General features: G+C 37.4%; 1 non-coding gene across 1 annotated transcript; it reads right to left on the reverse strand.

Annotated features, from left to right (window-relative positions):
• Positions 1 to 426: 426 nt before the first annotated feature.
• On the reverse strand, positions 427 to 494 carry Trnaa-ugc. The gene has a single exon. It is a non-coding gene; the product is annotated as a tRNA-Ala (tRNA).
• Positions 495 to 8,992: the final 8,498 nt, after the last annotated feature.

The raw sequence follows: 8,992 nt of genomic DNA on the forward strand, positions 1-8,992 counted from the left end.
TGCATCGGTTTCTAGCTACTGGCAGCTCCCCACTATCCACTGGTCATATGCCACCTACAGAGATGCTTTAAAAGGCTGAGAACAACTCAGGCATTTAAAGTGGCCAAAAACTTCCATCTATGATTGGGAAAATTAACAGTGGTAGCCCCCACCCCCCGCAAAAAAAAAAAAAGGTTTTGGAAGTTTGCAAAAACAAACAAACAGACACAGCTAGGAATTTAGAAAGGAAAGTCTTCAAAGGGCAAGCAAAATGTAAACAGTAGATGGTGAAACATTTTCTTTTTTTTTTTTTTTTTGGTGGGGGGGGTCCGGTCATGGGGCCTGAACTCTGGGCCTGGGCGCTGTCCCTCAGCATTTCAGCTCAAGGCTAGCACTCTACCACTTGAGCCACAGCACCACTTCCGGCTTTTTATCTTTTTGCTTATGTGGTGCTGGGAATCGAACCCAGGGCCTCATGCATGCAAGGCAAGCGCTCTACCACTGAGCCACCTTCCCAGCCCCTGGTGAAACACTTTCATGGAAGCTAAGCAAGAATCAGAACTGTAATGCTCTTCAAGCAAAATGCTATCTCAAGTACCACTCATTAGTAAATAATTATATATTTCTTGGTAAGTTGAAGCTTGCAAATCATTTGCACAATTGAGAGAGAGCATTTCACAATTGTAGAGAGCATCATTCCTCTCCCTCAGAGAAAGATACAAAGGTTAGATAGTGGCACAAATGATTTACTGAGGCCACCGACTAGCAAATATCAGTGACAATATGGTGTCAATCAGAAAGCCCACAGTGGTAAATGCCTGTCATCCCAACACTTTTGAAGGAAAATTACAAGTTCCAGATCATCTTGGGCTACATAGCTTCAAGCCAGCCTCTACTAGACTTTATCTAAAGAGATAGAGACTGGGGCGGGGGGCGGGTGGAGGGGTGGCACAGGGCGAGAGAAGAAAAGAAACTGAGACCAAGCCCCAATTAAATTTTAAAAAATTGGTTATGTCATTGTTAATGTTATCAAACTCTCTGTGCCTCATCTTTCACACCTACTTCAAGGAATAGTCCTAAGATTAAATAAAGTAATAAAGTGAGAAAATTTCATCTCTTGCTGGTACTCTGACAACTTTAAAGATCACACCTACTTCAAGGAATGGTCATAAGATTAAATAAAATAATAAAGTGAGAAAATTTTATCTCTTGCTAGTACTCTGACAACTTTAAAGATTTTATTTTCAAAATAATATATAAATATATATACATATTATGTAAAGTATTTGTTGCAAAATATTAACAAATTGCAATAAAATATAGCCATCTTTGTAAATCCTACAGTGAGTTGATTTTAATAGAAAATTTACAGCAATTTTTGCCCAACTTATATGTCAGTAAGTCAAATTATGGTCCCAATTGAACCAGTATTTGACAAATAGAGATGATCCAGATGCACACTCTCCAGTAAGTGTGCCATCAATAAATGATATATGACATGTTTGCAGGTTGATATTTATGCTTACTTTAATAGGAAATGACAAACCTCAAAAGTGTGCCCAAGCCTTCCTTTTTATAGAGGTGAATGACATCTTTTTTGAATGAGTTAAGAGTGTTCAACCATTGGTGAGTGTCTACTTCGTTTTTCTACTTTTCCCTATATAACTGCAAGACAGATTTTCAACTTTAATTGGCATTCTGGACATCCCTCCTCCTTATTTAACAACAAAACAACACACTGAGACCTGCTTGGTAACATTTGTAACCATAGCTGGTTTCAAGGTGCAGTACAGTATAATGTCACTAAACCTGGTATAAAGAGACTTGCAATTAGACACACACTGGATTTCCATTAGGAATGATTCAGGAATGCAAATAACATGTTTATGAGCACAGAGGATCACAACATAAAAACAGCTCAGAACTTGTGATTTTGAACATTAATCTTTGCATATTCGTTTATCTTAGATTTTATTTTATATAGCTTATAAACTTTTTTTTGCAGTGCTAGAAATTGAATCCAGGACCATGTACTTATTAAGCAAGCTGTCTCTTGTGCTACAGTCCAGAACTTTTGTTTTTAGTTTATCAAAGCAAAACTTTAGCAAAGCAAAAATATTTTCGCATAGAATGGAAAAGAACATTTTTCAAAGTATACCGGGGAGAGAGAAGTTTCTAAAGCTTCTTTTAAACTTTTTTTCTGTTATTATTCTCTAGGTTTCTAAGATTGACCTAGTCTATATCTTTGAACATAACATAAATGTCAAGACAGGTAGAAAGGACTCTTCATATCCAGATCCACACTAGTCCCCTTTGACTTGTACTGTAATCCCACTGCCTTTCTGTGTGAGCAGGTGTTCCTGCAGTCTTGCTTTCGAAGTCACAGAATGCAAATAGGAGACATGGTGATAAAAGAGCCCTCTTTGGTCAACACAAAACCATTAACAACTAGTAGTGAATTGGAAAATACTAAGCCTAAGTGATCCTTAACTATAAATTTCTTTTTCTTTAATTTTTTTATTGTTAATGTAAAGGTAATGTATAGAGGGGTTTGTTACATACGTCAGATAAAGAATACATTGTTTTTGAACAATGTCATCCCTTCAATGGCCCTCTCCCAGTTTTCCTGTACATACCCCCCCACACATACACAAATTGTATAGATCATTTTAAATACAATGTCTAATAGGTGTCACTGTTGTAATTGTTCACCGTGTATACCACCATTTCTGTGCCCCTCCCTTGCCATCCCAAAGATAGATAAACAAGCAAATAAGACAAAAGGAAAAGAAAACAAAAACAGCACCCCCCCAAAAAAACTTCTTGTTTACATTCCCTGGAGTTCATTTTGATAAATATTATTTCTGAGCCTTAAGCATGTCCCAAGACTAGAATATCAGGAAGAAGCAAACCACCCACAAGGGCACCCTACCAGGCAGTAAGCAACAATAATAAAGAGGTATGGGTAAGCCTCAAGTGGAACAGCATCATTATTGGAAATGTTGCAAGAGGATCTCTCCATCCCATCCCACAATGTTAGTTCATAGAAAGTAAGAGCCCAGAAGTGGGCATCAGTGACTCACACCTGTAATCCTGGCTACTCAGGATGCTGAAATCTGAAATTAAGGCTCAAAGCCATATAGGGGGAAAAATATTTGAAATTCCTCCAAAATAACCAACAAAACCTAGGTTGGAGGCATGGCTCAAGTGGTAGAGTACCAGCCAAGCAAGTGGATATCCTATGTTCAAATGCCAGTACTAGTGGGGGGGGAGAGAAAAAAATGAAAGAAGAAGAAAGAAAGAGAAAGAAAGAAAGAAAGAAAGAAAGGCAGACTGGTGGGAGGGAGGGAGGAAGGAAGGAAGGAAGAAGAGAGAAAGAAAGAAGGAAGAAGGAAGGAAGGAAAGAAAAAAGGCAAGAAAGAAAAAGAAAGAAAGAAAGAAAGAAAGAAAGAAAGGAAGGAAGGAAGGAAGGAAGGAAGGAAGGAAGGAAGGAAAAAAGAAAGAAAGGTGGGCTGGTGGGAGGGAGGGAGGAAGGAAGGAAGAAGGAAAGGAGGGAAGGAAGGAAAGAGGGAAGGAAGGAGAGAGAAAGAAGAAAGAAAGAAGGAAGGAAGGAAGGAAGGAAAGAAAAAAGGAAAGAAAGAAAGAAAGAGGAAGGGAAAGAAGGAGGGAAGGAAGGGAAGGGAAGAAAGAAAGTGAGAGAGAAGGAAGGAAACAAGAAGGAAGGAAGGAAGGAAGGAACGAAGAGAGGGAGGAAGGGAGAGAGGGAGGGAAGGAGAGAAGAAAGGAGGGAGGGAGGAAGAAAAAAAATGGACCTGAATTTCTAATATGGAGGCTTAACACAGCTTTTGGTTGGCTACCTAATAAATACATAACAATAACTTAGTGAACACTGGCTTAATTTTACAGATAATGGGAGGATGGATTCCTGAGATGCCCATGGGACTGTGGGTTTCATCTGAAGAAATACAGCAGTGTTTTCTGGGAATAGAGAAGCATTCAGCCAGTGAAAAACAATTACTATTTTAAAAGAGGTGGACTGGTGCTGGTGGCTCACGCCAATGACCTAGCCACTCGGGAGACTGAGATCTGAGGATTGTGGTTCAAAGCCAGCCCAAGCAGGAAAGTCTGTGAGACTCTTATCTCCAATTAACGGCCAGAAAATCAAGTGGAGTTGTAGTGGACAGAACCCAGGCCCTCAGTTTAAGCCATTTTAACAACAAAAAAGAAAAGAAAAGAATAGAATAGACTGTCCTAAGCTGTGGATTCATCCTTGTGGTAGGTAATATTGGAATATTCACAGTTTGCTTAAGCAGATAGTCATTCTTGGCATCAAACAACATCTACAATAGAACTGAACCTTTGAGGCAAAATTAATTGTCAAAACCTCAGCAATTAAGTTTGCTCCAAGAGTGAGACAAACTTATTCTTGAAATGTGGAAAGTTGAGAGCAAGGCAGAGGGTTAGTAAAAATGAAAGTCTCTGGACTTCTTGATCACCCATGACATCTATCTGAACTGTTAGATAAAATCGTCTGAACTCTCTTCAGAGGCAAGGCCTAGTCTTGGAACTTCACAAGCTACTTTTTTGTATTTGACAATGCAAGCTTTGGGCTATTGAGGGCAGGAGAAAGATAAAATAAAGTTTTTTTAAAAAAATCAAACGATTAAGCGCCCGTACACGAGAAAGAAATCTCTGGGAATGGCTGTCCCTGCCGAGAGAACAAGCACCTCGGCTTCCTGTTAGCAGAGAAGTGAGCATGCCTCTCCTCACTGCCTCAGACCCTTCTGGAAATGATTTTTGCCCAACACTACAGCACTTCTGTGTACGTTTCAGCAGCAGTCCAGTACCTGGGAACAAACAGCAGAACACGATTTCATTCTTCTGAATAGAAACTGGCAATTTAAGCAGCAGAAATTCAAATGTCTTATCAACAGCATGCCACCATCTATGCTAAAAAAATGGCAGAAGAAAAGCAAACAAAGTCTCTTAAGGAAGGCTTAGTGGACCATATAATTGGAATAGGAAATGTGTCACAGCACACAATAAGATGGCAGTTCAGGAATGGTAGTGAACTTGTCATTTCCTTCCTAAGCTGTCAAATAAGCCCTGTACTCCATCCTTCCTCTTCTGTAGGTACCAGGATGGACGTCAGAAAGCACTGCTTGGGTTGCCAAGTTTTAATCCTGTGAGTTCATCCTAAGATATCATCCAGGAGGCTCATAATGCCTCATTCCGCAATGCTCCAAAGACATGAACTCTAATGAGTTGTCACAAGATTACCAGATAAGCCCAACTATCTCTTCTAAATCAGATAAGGTTTCTCATCAAAATGTCTGAATTCTCAAGAAACATTAGAGTTGTTAAAGCCATCCTAAATGTTACAAAATGATGGAACACAGTAATGAAATCTTTACAAGTCTAAGTCCAGCTTAGTGCTTGACATATGACTTAATGTTATTAATTTACATCCTACACTGGTCTAAAATGATTTAAAGTGTTGCAAAATGTAGTTAAGTAAGAAAAATAAACCTAATGTATTTTCCAAGGAGAAAAAAAAATTCAAAACATAAAAAATAACTAATAGTTAAGATGTGCCTAAGAAATGATTACTAGGTAATAATGATATAACTCAAATGTCACTCATTTGTTAAGAGTAATGAACAAAATTTAGTTTAAAGATGTATCACTCCACACACACAAAGGAAAACTAACCAGATTAGCAAGTGTTAATATAAGGCACAAACTTTAGGAGGATAGCTAAGACCATCACTGATGATGCTAAGACCAGAGACTTCCCAAAGAAGTTAATTAATAATATCATAAACAACAGCCTTAAACTGGTACTGGTGTCTCACACCTGTAATCCTAACTACTTGCAGCTGAGATCTGTGGATCGCAGTTCAAAGCCAGTCAGGGCAGGAAAGGCCATGAGACTCACCTCCAATTAACCATCCAGAAAACTGGAAGTGGACCTATAGCTCAAAGAGGTAGAGTGCTAGCCTAAAAGCTGAAGAGCTGAGGGATCCAGGCCCTGAGTTCAAGCCTCAAAATTAACCAAAACCAAACATAAAGCCTCAATTATATAGCAAAAAATGTTGATAATTATTTTAGGTGTATCCCTGACAGGCCAGTGAAGGCATACCACAATGAGATGTATTTCACAATGTGCCTCTGGCTTCAACCAATGACATGAGGTTAGAAGGTTAGAATTCTGTCCATAGATTATTAAAAACCAATACATACAGAGTATAAAACTTACATATCTGAAGACAACTGGGATAAAACATTCTACAGAGTGAATCTTCATAGAAAAAGAATCAGAAAACTCTTGGAATGGTTTCATTCTGTCAGCATGTGGATGGTGCCTTTAAAATCTACTCATTTACTCTCAGCTCTATAAAAGAAAGACTGTTTTCATCCACGAGTTGCCAACCAAATCTTGAAGCAACATGCATGTTAAAGTAAATATGATTGTAGAAACTATCCATCAGAACTTAGAAAACTTTCCCAGAAAGACAGGCACCTGGCTGTCAAGAGCTCTATTTGCTTCTAATTTTGATACTGATATTTGCATTTATTTCCTTTCTCATGCATAATTGGAAGGACTGCACTGTGGGAGCAAAAGCCCTTTGGAGAAGATGCCCTTGCAACGGTAAGGAAGGAAAGAGGGCTGGATTCATAATCTTGTTTGGCAGATGCTTCATGACACCTGCCAACACTATATATACATCCAGAAAGCTTTTCTCAGCCCTTCCTTTTCATGAAAAGTAAATTAACTCATATATTGTACAAAAGGAGTGCTTCATACAATAATCATTTTCATCTTCTCACATCTGCTTTATGCATATCATCAGCCTAAGATATGTCACTTGTCAGTTATAAGTGACATTAGGAAGATGCAAAGGGCTTTAGCAGAAATCAGTAGTCACCAAGCATGTAGCCTGACCTTAACCCGAAAACAACTTATATTTCTCACACAGACCTTGTTAGATACCCGGAAAATGCAGAGGAAATCAAACTTACTTTAATTTTGATGTTTTGGTAATTTCACATGGCTATTGAATAGTATAAAACATATTAAAGTAATAATTTCTACTCTTTTTTTATGTTACCTATTTGAGGTTTAAAGTTTTTATATTTGAGCCAGGCTGTAATTTTTCAATATATAATAAACAATATTCCTTGAGAAACAGTAAATGTGACTACCTTTGTCAAAAAACATACAAAAGTGACATAAAAAAAATGAGCAATTCTCTTGAAAAATGTAAGCCATAATATTTTGGGCTAAAGTATAAGTTCCAAAGTAAAATACAGTACTACAATGGCAATATTTTATTTAATAGCAGTAATAATTTTGTTAAATTTAAATATTGCTATATTAGAATCTCTAAAAACAATTATGCAAAATGATTATGGAACTATATTATAAGTAGTTTTATTGTGGAATATATCAAATTATTGGATGGTTTATTATTTTTGATACAATATTTTTGGACAAAATGTTCATTTTTTTACCTTCTCTACATATTTTTGTGATTCTGATAACTACCTAATAGAACCCATGTGCAGAAACAAACATATTTGACTCAGAAATCTTTTCATTTCTTTTTAACAGAAACAGTTACAACATTTCCCATTATTCCCATGCCTACTAAACTGATCTTGTGTGTGTGTGTGTGTGAATTTGTGTGTGTGTGTGTGTGTGTGTGTGTGTGTGCTTTGATGTAGGAGTCACATTGTGAATCTGTAGCATTGTCTTTAGGAATTTTCAGCTATGATTTCTTCCAATGTGTTTTTGAGTTCTACACTCGTCTCTGTAGGACTGTGGAGGCATGACTTTTGCTATTGCCTTGTGAGTCCTTAAAGGTTTATTTAGTTATTTATTTTTCAAATGAACAAAAAGTAAATATACTTTTCTTAGTTTCATTGTAACAAACACAGAAAATGCTTACCTAGCATTAACCTACTTCTTCCTAAATACTTGGAAAACAAGACTTAGAAAGAAATGGGATCAGAGTTGTAGACTAACAAGAACCAAGAAAGGAAACGTAATGGTAAATTCTAGTGCCCACGAGCAAACAGGTTAATAGGCCTCTTGCATTCATATTAAAATGTGTATCTGTTCACTGTTAACAACTATACCTACTTTTATGTAAGACATACTCTGAGGAATTTTGGATTCTAGAAGGGAGAGTCTATCCTTTCTTCTTCAGAGAAAATATGTAGAAAATGTGTTTATTAGAAGTTCAATGTAGCTACACACACACAGGAACACTCTTTACCTATTAAATTTTTATGGTACAAAACTTGCGTATAATGCATTGCTAATTAAAAGAACCTATGAATACAATGCTATTCTATTTTTCTTATGAAAAGACTCACGAACATATGCATGAACTATAAACATAAAAGGAAAAATCTAAACAAATTACAATTCTCATTATGTGTGGGAAGCAAGAGGGAAATTGGTTTTCATTAAATTCATATCGTACTGGTTTTTTCCCAAATTCTTTCAATCAACATGCATTATTAATGAACAAGTTTAATATAAAGTGCTAATGCAAAAAAATACAAAACAAGAATTATTCTAAGTAGCTAATGCCTAGATGAAAGTTGTACTCATTCAACATTTGCATCCATGAAGGTAGCAAACTTAAAGAAACCCATATCAATAATCAGGCTAAAAATAAATGAACAAGAGCTTTTATGCACAATGGCCAAAATTATATCACCAGTTTTTTCCTATTGATTGAGCTATTTAGAAAAGGACAGAACAGACTCGAAGACAAGATGACGGAGGAGAAGCTGGAAGCTGAACAAGCTCTCGCATAGAAAGCAGTTTTAGAGTTCCAGTGAACAGTCCTAGGCCAGAGAAACACACCAAGTGTGCCATCACAGGACAGAGAGTTAGACAAGTGAGAGAAAGCCAAGGAAAGAATACACATCTGAGCACCAGCCAGCCGCCGGCGGCGGCGGCGGCGGCAGGGTCGCAGTGGAGACCGCAGCCGGGCTA

This window comes from Dipodomys ordii, unplaced genomic scaffold (genome assembly GCF_000151885.1).
Source record: "Dipodomys ordii isolate 6190 unplaced genomic scaffold, Dord_2.0 Scaffold72, whole genome shotgun sequence".
NCBI classification, from domain to species: domain Eukaryota; kingdom Metazoa; phylum Chordata; class Mammalia; order Rodentia; family Heteromyidae; genus Dipodomys; species Dipodomys ordii.